At 41.2% G+C, this 14,140-nt stretch overlaps 1 pseudogene; it reads left to right on the top strand.

Moving 5' to 3' along the window:
• The first annotated feature begins 13,149 nt into the window (after window positions 1-13,149).
• Window positions 13,150-14,140, top strand: LOC100344625 (mRNA decay activator protein ZFP36L1 pseudogene; annotated as a pseudogene).

The following is a 14,140-nucleotide window of genomic DNA, read 5'->3' as shown; positions in this document are numbered from 1 at the left end:
AATTTTTAAAAAATCCCCCATGATAGCAAAGACACTTACAGTTAATGAGCTAATAAATATTGTCAAGTGACCCTTCTACTGCCAAGTATTAAGTTGTAAAGGGAAGGGAGAAGGGACAGATTAAAACTGCATATTTGCTAGAGTTCAGATTCTGGGCTGCTTCTGGCTAACTGTCATTACATTCGACTGCATATTAGCCTTGGAAGCCCACTAATTCCCCTTGTTGCTTAGTGCTAGATGTTCTCTAATGTGGGTTCTTCTTTCTGATGGGCTAGTGTCTGGCAGAAAGCACATGTTCTTTTCTGAATAGTAATGGTCTTTTGCAGGTTTGCTTTTCTTGCTACTGCCAGCTCAGAGAGTGAGCCATTGGTCTTCCCTGTTGCAAAATTGGCTTCTTTCAGTCTCATTTCTCTCCAGAGACTGTTACTACCACTTGTTCTCAACATTTGTTCAAAAATTCATGAATTTAGGACTTAACAACCCTAATACTTCTTTCCAACTACTTGGTCTGTCCTAGTGTTTTTTCCTCAGACTGTCATTACAAGTCACCATTTCTTGACCTTTACATTACAGCCAGTGGGATGGATTAGAAAGGTATCTGGGGTGGACTTTGTGGTGTGGTGGCCTAAGTAACAACTTGGTATGCTGGAATCCCATGTCAGACAGCCTGGTTCAAATTCTAGCTACTCTGCAAATGCATCCTGGAAGGCAGCAAATGATAGCCCAAGCATTTGAGTCCCTGCCACCCATGTGGGAGAACCAGATGGGGTTTGTAATTCCTGGCTCTTCCCTGGTGCAACCCATGCTGTTGTGGTCATTTGGGGAGTAAATTAACAAACAGAAGATAGCCCTCCCTGTGTCTCTGTTTCTCTCCCTTATAAATAAGTATATAAATAAATAAAATTTAAAGAAATGTCCAGAATGGCTTTCATCAGTGACAAGAACAAGCTATTGAGGAAGTTCAGTTTCCCCTACAAAGGACAGGATACTGCATACTCTGTTACAGAAATTCGAGGGAGTATCCCTACTCCTTAATTTTCCCCTTCTCCATTCTGACCTATAGTTATTTGCTATTTACTTTTTATTGAACAAAAACTGCCAGCACCATTCAACTATGGACTTTTATATTATTAATAGCCCCTCTCTCTTCCTCTAATCCTTCATTATGGATTTTTAATTTAAAAATTAAAATGTTAATCATTATTGTTTTTGTTTTATAATAAATTGTGGCCATTCTTCTTGAGTATGCTGAATTCCAAGGTTGGAGAAACCAGGTACTTCCAAAATGATATGAAGCCAGTCATCTGTGACCTATCCCCAATACGATTTTGGGCCAGTGTGCACTAAGCAATTTCATGTTCTTTCCAGTGCTTATGTTTTTGCAGTCTCCTTAAGACTTCTTTATTCCTGGTTTCCAAAATCCCATTATTTATAGATTCCATTTCTTCTCTCTGGGAATTTAGTGTTTCTCAGAGTTCTTAAGCTTTACCCCATTTTCTCTGTTAACTTTTTTCTTGCAATTCACCTACATTCATGGCTTGAAGTCAACCAATGTGGCTCCATTCCAATATTACCAAAATCATAGGGACCAATTCTCCAGATTCCTCAGATGTAATTCACAAAAAACTGAAACTTTCAGATCATTTGTGCTCTTTTCCCAGTTCCTTGACCTGAACTCAAATTTCTCCCATTTAGCCTGTTCTTTTCATCTGGTTTCTGTCTACCAAGAAGTCAAACACTTATTTTTGATTCTACTTTTGGATCACCACACTTATCTGACAGGTCTCCAAAGCCAGCTGTTTCTAGAATATGCATAGTTCCCTTTCTCCCTTGTCTCCCTTGCTTCTAGTCCAGCTCTTCACCTGCATTTTTCTGCACTACTGCAGTAGCATCCTACCAAGTCTCCATGACCCATTACCTCAAGACAAGTTTCAGCGTGTTTCTTCTGAAATTCAAACTGACAATATTTACCCTTCAGGGATTCTTCATCAGCTATATGTTCAGCGCAAAACTCCATGTAGCACACTAGTCCTTTCAAAACCTCTTTGGCTGCAATTTCAAATTGTTCTCTAATCTTCCTCTCTACATTTGTGCAAGTGGAATCTCTAACTGAGGTGTAAATTGTGTTTCCCCCCGTGTTATAAAGTGTGTATTTGCAAATACTGGTCTTTCTGTATGGAACATCTCCCTGTCCACATCTCCCTATCCAGTAGGAATTGACATAGCCTCTTCTAGATTTGAAGCACCAATATGTCCTCTTTTTTTCCTCTTTTGTATTTAGCCTTGTATCAATGGTTGTTCCTTTGCTTTACAAATTCTTCAGCCATGAACTACCAGTGCAAATAGACCAATAATGCCTTAGGAATCAATCCACTGGAACTTCTTTCGTGGATACTGCAGATATAACCTACGCATTTGGTCTACCTTTGGCCTTAACCAATTGGGTAATGGTGACATCTCTTGGCAAAAATATTTCCCATTTTTAAAGTTTCAATCACTGCTCCTCTATGAAGCCTTTTCTTATCTCCAAGATTAATTAACTAAGGCTCTAAATAAATTTGCATTATAGGCAAGGATGTACTAAGGTCTCCAGACTCCACCCTGCAGCCCTGTCTACAACACCCAAACACCACGAAGTAGAAAACCACAGCTTCTGTGAAACTACTACTCAGAACTAGAGCTGACCAAAAATAACATGGCTGTGACTGTGCATGCAAAAAATCTCATTTCTTTGTTAACGTCTACCTATGTCTTGTCCTGGAATTTCTATCTGCATCTAAAAGAAAAACCTGAACCCAGCTACCCCATGACAATTCAGCTTTCATATTATTTTAATAGTATTGATTTTTCTCCCCCACTAGGCTATGAATACTTTACATAAAGAATGTAGTGTTTATTTTATATTCGTAATACCCAATAATGTTAGGAAAATGATAGATATTTAACATATAATGTTTGAAGGAGGAAAATTCTTATTCAATATTACTTTTCTCCAGTTAGTCTTTCCTTATGACTAAAGAAGTTCATGTACCAATATGTAGGAAGGATATAATATTTATTTATTTGTTTAAAGATGTATTTATTTATTTGAAAGTCAGAGTTACACAGAGAGAGGAGAGGCAGAGAGAGAGAGAGAGAGAGAGGTCTTCCATCTGATGGTTCACTCCCCAATTGGCTGCAACAGCCAGAGCTGCGTCGATCTGAAGTAGGAGCCAGGAGCTTCCTCTAGGTCTCCCACACAGGTGCAGGGGCCCAAGGACTTGGGCCATCTTTTACTGCTTTCCCATGCCACAGCAGAGAGCTGGATCAGAAGTGGAGCAGCCAGGTCTCGAACTGGTGCCCCTATGAGATTCTAGCACTTTAGGCCAGGGTGTTAACTCACTGCGCCACAGCACCGGCCCCAGGATATAATATTTAATCTTTAATATTACTATTTTTCCAGGTTTTTAGTTATTTTCTCTATTTTCTGCTTTTCTATTTTTCTCTTAGTACCTTTTGTTTCCTTGTTTATATTTGAACTAAATATTTATTAAAGAGTGGGCATTTAGACTAATAAATGGTTAAGACACTGGTTAAGGTCCCCACACCCTGTATTGCAATGCCTAAATTCAATTCTCAACTTTGACTCCTGACTCCAGCTTTCTGCCAATGCATAACTGGGAGGGAGATGGTGGCTCAAGCACTTGGATCCTTGACACTCATCTGGAAGACCTAGATTGAGTTACTGGCTCCTGGCATCAAGCAGGCTCTGCCTTTTGCAGGCATTTGGAGAGTAAACCAGTAAATGGGATTTATTGACTTATCTCTCTCTCTCACGCTCCCTCTGAATAAAAATTTTAAAAATATGTCTATTAAATGAATTAAATAGTAAATTAATGAGTTGATTTAGTAATACAAATTCAGTGACCTTGGTGAATTTGTATTTTCTTATCAATAAACTTAGGTAATAAACTCTGCTTTTATAGATTTTCAGTATTTTTTAATTTATTTTTTAAGGAATACAAATTTCATAAGTACAACTTTAGGAATATAGTTATTCTTCCCACCATACCTACCCTCCAACCCACACTCCTACCCTTCCTCCTCCCCTCTCTCCCCTTCCCAGTCCCATTCGCCATTAAGATTCATTTTCAATTAACTTTGTACACAAAAGACCAACTCTATACTAAGTAAAGAGTTCAACAATTTGCACACACACACAAACTGAGAACTAGTTTTACACTTTCATAACTAGTTTTAACTTTCATAATACAACTCACTGAGGACAGAGATCTTGCATGGGGAGTTAGTGTACAGGACTCCTGTTGTTAATTTAACAACACTCTTACGTATGACCTCAGAGAGCACCTGAGGCTCTTGACATGATTAAAAATGATGGCCACAGTCTATTTTTCTGAGGTATATTAAGGTACAAGTATGCCCTTTCTAAGCTAAAGCTTGCCTGTTTGTCATAAATATGATTGATTATAGATTAAAAAGCTTCATTATGCCAAAATTGCCTTTGGTTTAAAATTCCACTTGTTTTCTTCTTAGAATCTATGATTTTATAAAATATTAGACAAAATCATGTCTCTATTCTTGCTATGGCATCTATAAAAAGTAGATTTCATTTTTTCATCTTTGGAATATATCTACTCAGTCTATATTAAATTCTAAGTAAAATTAATAGGTAATTATTTCCTTATTAAGAAAACTTATCCTCAGAAAAATAAAAGTAGTCCCAAAGAGAATTTTGTGTTTAATGTAACTTGACAAATTCTTACCATTACTGAGCAGAGCAAACTAAGCAAGCATCACATTTCCACAAAAGTTTTTCTCTTTTTCCATGCTGTTCTATTCTTATCTCAGATTTCTCAGAGGTGAAACCTTGCCAAGAATGCAGAAGTCTATTGAATTCTGTAGCAGTTTTATAAAATTGACAAATGTCCACAAAGACTTAAGAAGGACCACCAAATTCAGCTGAGCTTTGAACTCAAGTTAAAACCTGATGAATACAGGTGGGGGAGGATCAAAGCACAGCAGCAGCGGTGGCAGCACACAGGTGCAGTTCTTCAATTTCTTTGATAAGAGGAGAATAGACAAAGCTTCTATAGTTGAGAGAGAAAAAACAAACAGCTTGAGTAGCACTGGGGCAAATGTGAATAATCTCTTCTGATGTATTTCCCTGATCTTTTAGGGAAAAAAAGTCTCTCAAAAGCCCAGGGGGCCGGTGCCCCAACTCAATAGGTTAATCCTCCACCTTGCGGCACTGGCACACCAGGTTCTAGTCCTGATTGGGCTGCTGGATTCTGTCCCAGTTGCCCCTCTTCCAGGCCAGCTCTCTGCTATGGCCCCGGGAGTGCAGTGGAGGATGGCCCAAGTGCTTGAGCCCTGCACCCCATGGGAGACCAGGAGAAGCACCTGGCTCCTGCCTTCAGATCAGCGCGGTGCTCCGGCCGCAGTGCGCTGGCTGCAGCAGCCATTGGAGGGTGAACCAATGGCAAAAGGAAGACCTTTCTCTTTGTCTGTCTTTCACTGTCCACTCTGCCTGTCAAAAAAAAAAAAAAAAAAAAAAAAAAAGGAAGAAAACTGCTTCTTTAACCCCCTGATGACAGAAACTAATTGTTTTGCAGCTCTGGGAAGAGACTTGGCACAAATGTGCAAACCAGACCCTGTATCTTGGACATTGTACAGAAGCATGGTATCACATTTTAAAGGAATTCAAAACTGATATTATAATAACACAAGAGTTTTTTAAAAAAAAAAGACAACACAAAGTTCTGTCTTCATGGCTTTGCATGCATTGATTTTGGTGTATGTGATCTCAAACATAATTTTGTTTCTAGTTCATGGATTGTTATTAATTTTGTTTTAATTCTCAATGTAACCAGGGAGGCTTTGTTTTTACACCAATGCATTTTTTTCTTTCTTTTCTTTCTTTCTTTCTTTCTTTCTTTCTTTCTTTCTTTCTTTCTTTCTTTCTTTCTTTTTTTTTTTTTTTTGACAGGCAGAGTGGACAGTGAGAGAGAGACAGAGAGAAAGGTCTTCCTTTTACTGTTGGTTCACCCTCCAATGGCCACCACGGCAGTGCACTGCGCAGATCTGATGGCAGGAGCCAGGTACTTATCCTGATCTCCCATGGGATGCAGGGCCCAAGTACTTGGGCCATCCTCCCCTGCACTCCTGGGCCACAGCAGAGAGCTGGCCTGGAAGAGGGGCAACCGGGACAGAATCCGGCACCCTGACCAGGGCTAGAACCTGATGTGCCGGCGCCGCAAGGTGGAGGATTAGCCTAGTGAGCCGAGGCGCCGGCCACACCAATGCATTTTTGAAAATGCTAAGCCTGTTATTTTATATTTGCACTCAATATAAAACATTTTTAAGATTAACTAGTAATTTATGACAAATTGGGCAATAAAGACTAGGTCATTGAGCCAAACATTCTCTGAATCACTCTTTTGGTACTATTTTCATAAAAGAAAATGTCCTTACAGTAACCCTTCATAAGCACTGCATCAACACTAAACATTTTCATAAGCATTTCCATATACATCTATAGAAAGACAACATACATAGTACAAAAAAGTGAGTTCTAAACAATAGATAGACCAAGAATCCAAAACCTGGTCTAACAATAACCAGATAAGAAATGGAGTAAATTACTTACCATTTTTTAGTGTCTAGTTCAAAAATATAATAAAGATAAAACCAATCTGAAAAGATCAGAAGCATTAAATGAAGAAATACACTAAGTACCTAGCTGCAAGTCTAACATTTAATAAATGACCAATAATTGCCAATGTCTGTCATTAAATAACAACAGTTTCACAATAAAATCTGAAAATTTTTTAAAAAAATTTTTGACAGATAGAGTTAGTGAGAGAGAGAGACAGAGAGAAAGGTCTTCCTTCTGTTGGTTCACTCCCCAAATGGTCACTACGGCCAGAGCTATGCCAATCTAGCCAGGTGCTTCCTCCTTGTCTCCCATGCAGGCACAGGGGTCCAAGCACCCGGGCCACAGCAGAGAGCTGAACTGGAAGAGGAACAACTGGGACTGAAACCCAGCACCCATATGGGATGCCAGTGCCGCAAGCAGAGGATTAACCAAGTGAAATACGGCGCCGGCCCCAAGATCTGAAAATATTATGAAATTAAAAGTTCCTTCCTTAGGATTTGTGAGTAATTTAATATAAAAATAATATCAGAATATATCATCCAGGTACAAAAATTTCTAGTCCTGGTCGGGGTGCCGGTTCTGTCCCGGTTGCTCCTCTTCCAGTTTAGCTCTCTGCTGTGGCCCAGGAGTGCAGTAGAGGATGGCCCAGATCCTTGGGCCCTGCACCCACATGGGAGATCAGGAGAGGCACCTGGCTCCTGGCTTCAGATCAGCACGGTGTGCCAGCGGCAGCGCACTGGTGGCAGCGGCCATTGGAGGGTGAACCAACAGTAAAAGGAAGATCTTTCTCTCTGTCTCTCTCTCTCTCACCGTCCACTTTGCCTATCAAAATAAATAAATAAATAAATAAACCAAAATGAATACTCAAATGAGTATCTCCAAGCAATACTCATAGAAGGTCCTTAAACATGAATTGATCATGTACTATTTCCTGGAAATATGGAGATAAATGGCATATATCAACAGGATCACAATTTAGGACAATGATTTATAAAAACTGTATGCCTACATAGATAGTTATGTGTAAGAATTAATGAAGGTAGGTATTCAATCCAGATTTGAAGAAGTCAGAATTGACAAAAGATCGCAAAGGATTTGACAGAGAGCTGAAATTTGAAAAACCAGAAGTTATCCAGGTATGAAAGCAAACAAAGAGTGGTACTGAGAGCTAAATTGTGTCACCTGGGCTAGGGGAACAGCATGTGAAAGAAGTGAAGACATAAGCAGTCTTTATTCTGGGAACACCAAATACCTCAAGTAAGGCTGGAGCATAGGACTCAAACACATTTACTAAGAATATCAACATGGTATTTAGGATTTTCATTTTTGGCAGGTAACTAAAATGTGAGGTTGCCAACCCATGTCCTTATGCAAGACTCGTGCAGTACTGTTAACAAAAATGGCAATCTGGATGCCAAAATTACTCTTGAATTTAAGTTGTAATAGGACTATATTATCAAGACTACCCAATCTTTTGGTCTTGCAAGGGAAGGAGTGGCTATTTACTTAGGGCATAAGAAAATTACTAACATAGTAAAGAATGGCTCCACTAAAGTATTTATTCAAGAAAAATCAAACTGCATTCAAATTAGACAGCTAGACCACTAATTGCTAGAACAGTAGGAAGCAGATGTTATTTAAAATTTATGAAGATAGTCATCCAACGAAGTGCTTATAAAACAGAAATAAAAATTTACTGAAATGGTTTTGGTCCCAAATAAAATCGTTTAAGTAAGAGTCAAAATAAGGTAGAACACTTTTGTAATATTATATACATTACAAAATTATACAACTGAAAGTTTTTCTTAATCATTTCCAGCAGATTTTAAACAGCAATCAGAAGAATTACCCCACCTCCACTGCTGGAAGAGTTACTTGAACAAAAACAAAGTTTTTTTAAATTTCTCAAAAAAATAGAATATAACTTCTCTTTTAATTCCCAGATATTATTGTAGGTTATGCTCTTTACTTCGAATGTGAAATGGCATAAGCTATAGAAAAGCATGATTTCAAGGTGATGCCAAGAGAGCCAGGGAGTTGCCTTATTTTCTGTAAACAGCATAGTGTGAACCCCTTCCTCATACGACATTGACTTCTCAGTGTGACTTGGTAGCAGGACAGTTGTGGGCATGAGAATGTTCAGTTTCTGTCAATTTAGGGAAATATATTTGTTTATCATAGATTTCTATTGCTCTCTCCACAAAAAACACTTTTATATTTGGGAAGAGTGTGTGAAGAGGTGTACGGGCACATCACTTCTCCACCTTTTGGATAAGATCAAGTGTAGTGCTGGGCATGTGGGAGTGTTTGACCCACTCGAGTATCATGAAGAATGAAGAAGAGTAATACTTCAGCAGGAAAACACCACAGAGATCCAAAACTATAGGTGCAAGACCCCCTAGATCCTTCGGCTGCACTTCGCCCTATCACAAAACACTCTACCTCCCATGCTAAATTGAACATCTTGGGGTCAATCCTGTGATGCAGTAGGTTAAACCTCCACCTGCTGCTCTGGCATCCTACATCAGTGCCGGTTTGAGCCCAGGCTGCTCCACTTGCAATTAAACTCCCTGTTAATGTGCCTGGAAAAGTGGCAAAAGGTGGCCCAAGTACTTTGGCTCCTACACTCATGTGGGAAACTTGGAAAAAGCTCCTGGCTCCTGTCACCACTTGGGGAGTCAAGAAGTCAAGCAGCAGATAGAAGATCTCTCTTTTATTTTAAAGATTTATTTATTTATTTGAGAGGCAGAGTTACAGACAAAGAGAGAGAGAGAAAGGGAGAGAGAGAGAAAAAGATCTTCCATCTGCTGGTTCAGTCTGCAAATGGCCACAACAGCCAGAGATGGGCTGATCTGAAGCCAGGAGCTAGGAGCTTCTTCCAGTCAACCACATGGGTGCATGAGCCCAAGACTTTGGGACATCTTCCACTGCTTTCCCAGGCCATAGCAGGGAGCTGGATTGGAATAGGAGCAGCAGGGACAGGAACCAGTGCCCATATGGGATGCTGGAACCACGGGGAAGATGTCAAGTCAATAAACCAAGCTAGAGAGTGGAGAAATTAGGGTTTAAATTGAATAAAGGAGTTGGTCATAACATCAATTTAACATCTTTCTTTCTCTATGCTGACATTCCCATCAACCATTTGCATTCCCTGAGCAAAGCTGATTGAAACCACTGAATGCTGTAAGGAGACATGGACAATTACATTGGGGGGGGGAAGATTAAGATATTAGGCAATAAAAAGAACAATGGATTTTCTGATAAATCCTTCTGGGGCCAAGGTAAATACACTAGCATCAAAAAAGAAGTAGTTCCAGAGTTCAAGTTCTTAATATGTCAATATAAGAAGTAGAGCAAGCAGCACTTAAATTTAGAGAACAGAAAATTTGAAGTTCTGCCAAGGTAATGTCTCAAGTGCACATGAAACGCTGCCTCTGCTTACCATATACCTGAAAGAAGGTGGGCTTTGGGTTATAAATATGAGATAAGGGATAGTTACCTTGATTAAAGCTGGGACAAATGCTACTTACATATTTGAACTGTAGATTCTAGGTCAAAACCTGTTAACAGTGTAGGTATCACACTTTAAAACAGATAAACAACAACAACAAAAAAGAGAACAAACAAACCATCAGGGATTTTCAACATTTGAAATGATGACAGAGAAGTTTAGGTAAAGCACACATTGAGAACCAACTATTTGAGAGGCATGATGCAAATTCCATAAGGGGATGTAAAGAGATGAGTAAGCTGTGATTCATGCTTTCAAAAAACCTAAGTTCCAATTTCTGGTACAGCACATGAAGGAACTTAAAAGTCACCACCCTGTCCTAACAAGTCAAAAGCTGAATAATTTGAAAGGCCAGCCAATCTGTTGTTCATCTTAAATTTGTCAGAAAAGCACCGTCACAACATGATTCACTCCCCACAAAATTGCAGTGACAGATACAGAGAAACTCAACTTGCTAGAGCAGAAAATTCTGACAGTGCCAGGATTGCAAAGCCTCAACTGTAACTGACTAGTTGCTGGAGCCTCAGTGTGGACAACTGTGAGCAAAAATTCCTGGGCCACCCAACCATGTGGTGGTCCACAAACCTTTGTGAGTTTTACCTCTAGGAGCTCTACCAGATCTTCCCAGGGAATGTGGCAGAAAAACAGGCAGTGAATATCAATGCCGATGGCTAGAAGATGGGGAAACCAACAATTCTGAAATACTGCAGAGCATTCTATTCTTAACATGCTCTACCCTCAGGAGAACTTATTTCATCAAAGCCTAGCCTGTTAGAACTGTATTAGAGCTTGACCTACCTGGGGATAGGGAAATGCCTAATTCCAACACCTTCTAGCTATCCACATATGGAAAGGAAATGCATAACTGCAGCCCCTCTAGTCATTCTGTCCGACATAAAGGTGTGTGTGGGGGGGTACTGAGAGGCACTGGTGAAATTCAATCCAGGGGTATCAGCTCTTCAAGAGACTGAATGCTAATCATTCAACTATAGACTGGTTCTCCTACCCTTAGACCTTACTACTACAGGCCTATTTACCGTAATTCCTTTTACCCAGTACAACATGCTTACCTTTCAAAGATAATTACAAGGCTTACTAAAGGGCAAAAGTCACAATTTAAGGAGACTAAAAAGCATCAGAACCAGAGTCATATATAGGAGGAATGTTGGAATTGTAAGAACAGAACTTATAAAAAAAAAAAGACTGTGACAAGGACTTCAATAGAAAAAAATACACAACACTCAAGAACAGATAGATAATTACAAAAACAGAGAAATTATAAGAAAGCATTAAAAAGAAATGATAGAGATCAAAACAAAGCAATGCAAAGGAATAACACCTTTGATGTGCTCTTTAGCAGACTGGACATGGCTGAAGAATGAATCTGCAAGCTTTAGGATATTTCAGTAGAAACTTCCCAAAAATAAGGAAAAAAACCTCAACAAACAAAACAAGACTATCCAAGAACTGAGGGGACTACAAAAAGTGTGACTTACATGTAATAAGAATATCAGAAGGAAAAAAGTTGGAAAGAAGAAATGTTTGAAAAAACAATGACAGAGAACTTGTCCAAATCCACATCAGACACCAAACCACACATCTAGGAATACTGAGTGGGATGAATGTAAACAAAATACACCTTGGCCACATATCGTATTCAAGCCCCACAAAAAACCAAATACCCAGGAAAAAACCTTGGAAAACTACAGAGGAAAGAGAAACCTTAAGTAACAAACCATATGGAATAAAAGTTACATCTAACCTCTCTTCAAGAGTGAAGTGAAATATTTCAAGTGTTGAAGGAAAACAACCAAACTAGAATTCTATACCCTGTGAAAGTATCCTTCAATAATGAAGGAGAAACAGAAACTTTCTCAAACAAAAAGTAAGGGAATTTGTTTCTAGGAGATCTGGCTTGTGAGAACTATTAAAGGAGATTCTTCCTAGAGAAGGAAAGCAGTCAGAAATTCAAATGGACATAAAGAGAAAAGGAACGCTAGAGAAAGAATAAGAAAAAACTTTATACTTACTCTGAAATGGGCTAATTTTATTCATTATGCATGTCTATACACACACGTATAGATGAGAGAATGATAGAAGGAATTGGAGGATGGAATTAGGAATATATTGAAATCATGAAGTAGCCTCCACTATGTGTCAAGTGGCATAGTGTTATTCACAAAATGGATTTAAATTACATGTAAATGCTTACTGCAAACTCTACAGCACCTATATTAAAGAAATTAAAAAGTATAATATGCTAAAGAGGAAGAAAAAATGCCGGCGCCATGGCTCACTAGGCTAATCCTCCGCCTACGGCGCCGGCACTCGGGGTTCTAGCCCTGGTTGGGGTGCCGGATTCTGTCCTGGTTGCTCCTCTTCCAGTCCAGCTCTCTGCTGTTGCCCAGGATGGCAGTGGAAGACGGTCCAAGTGCTTGGGCCCTGCACCCGCATGGGAGACCAGGAAGAAGCACCTGGCTCCTGGCTTCAGATCTGCGCAGCGCGCCAGCCGTGGTGGCCATTTGGGGGGGTGAACCAAAGGAAGGAAGACCTTTCTCTCTGTCTCTCTCTCTTTAACTCTGCCTGTCCAAAAAAAAAAAAAAAAAAAAAAAAAAGGAAGAAAAAATGAAAGTGTAAAATGCTCAAATGAGACCATAAAATACAGACAAGTATATTAGACAAAATAGTAATAAAGAACAATGACAAGAAATAGAAAAATAAATATGGTAGTTATTAATATAACTATATCAATAATCACTTTACACATCAATGTTCTAAATACAAGAATTAAAATACAGAAATTGTCACAGTAGATAAAAAGCAAGACAAACTACATTGTTGGCAAGAAATCCACATTTAGGGAGAGTGAGACAGGCGAGGGGCGCTGGGAGCAGGCCCGTGGGAGTCCAGACCTCAGAGCCTGCGGCTGCGCCTTCCCCGCACCGAGACCTTCCCACGCACCAGACCCTCGCCTCTGTCCCCCGTGCGAGCTCTCAGGATGACCACCACCCTTGTGTCTGCCACCATCTTCGACCTGAGCGAAATTTTATGCAAGGGTAACAGGATGATCAACTACAGTGCTCCCAGCACCGCGGGTTGCCTGCTGGACAAAAAGGCAGTGGGCACCCCTGCCAGCGGGGGCTTCCCCCGGAGGCACTCGGTCATCCTACCTAGCTCCAAATTCCACCAGAACCAACTCCTTAGCAGCCTCAAGGGCGAGCCGGCCGCGGCCCTGAGCTCCCGGGACAGCAGCTTCCAAGACCGCTCCTTCTCCGAAGGGGGCGAGCGACTGCTGCCGGCGCAGAAGCAGCCCGGGAGCGGCCCGGTCAACTCGAGCCGCTACAAGACGGAGCTGTGCCGCCCCTTCGAGGAGAACGGCGCCTGTAAGTACGGGGTCAAGTGCCAGCAGGCATCCACGAGCTGCGCAGCCTGACCCGCCGCCCCAGGTACAAGACGGAGCTGTGCCGCACCTTCCACACCATCGGCTTCTGCCCCTACGGGCCGGCTGCCACTTCATCCACAGCGCTGGGGAGCGCCGCGCCCTGGCCGGGGCTGGGACCTCTCCGCCGACCGCCCCCGCCTCCAGCATAGCTTTAGCTTTGCTGGGTTTCCCGGCGCCGCCGCCTCTGGGTTGCTGGACAGCCCCACGTCCATCACCCCACCCCCCATCCTGAGCGCCGATGACCTCCTGGGCTCACCTACCCTGCTGGACGGCACAATAACCCCTTCGCCTTCGCCAGCCAGGAGCTGGAGAACCTCTTTGCCCCTAGCATGGGGCTGCCGGGCGGCGGCTCCCCGACCGCCTTCCTCTTCCGGCCCATGTCCGAGTAGCCCCCAGCCCTCAGGATTCGCTCTCAGACCACGAGGGCTACCTGAGCAGTTCCAGCAGTAGCCACAGTGGCTCCGATTCCCCTACCTTGGACAACTCAAGATGTCTGCCCATCTTCAGCAGACTTTACATCTCAGATGACTAA

The sequence above is a fragment of the Oryctolagus cuniculus genome, chromosome 19 (genome assembly GCF_964237555.1).
Source record: "Oryctolagus cuniculus chromosome 19, mOryCun1.1, whole genome shotgun sequence".
Lineage (NCBI taxonomy): Eukaryota > Metazoa > Chordata > Mammalia > Lagomorpha > Leporidae > Oryctolagus > Oryctolagus cuniculus.
This window is presented reverse-complemented; position numbering and strand designations above follow the sequence as displayed.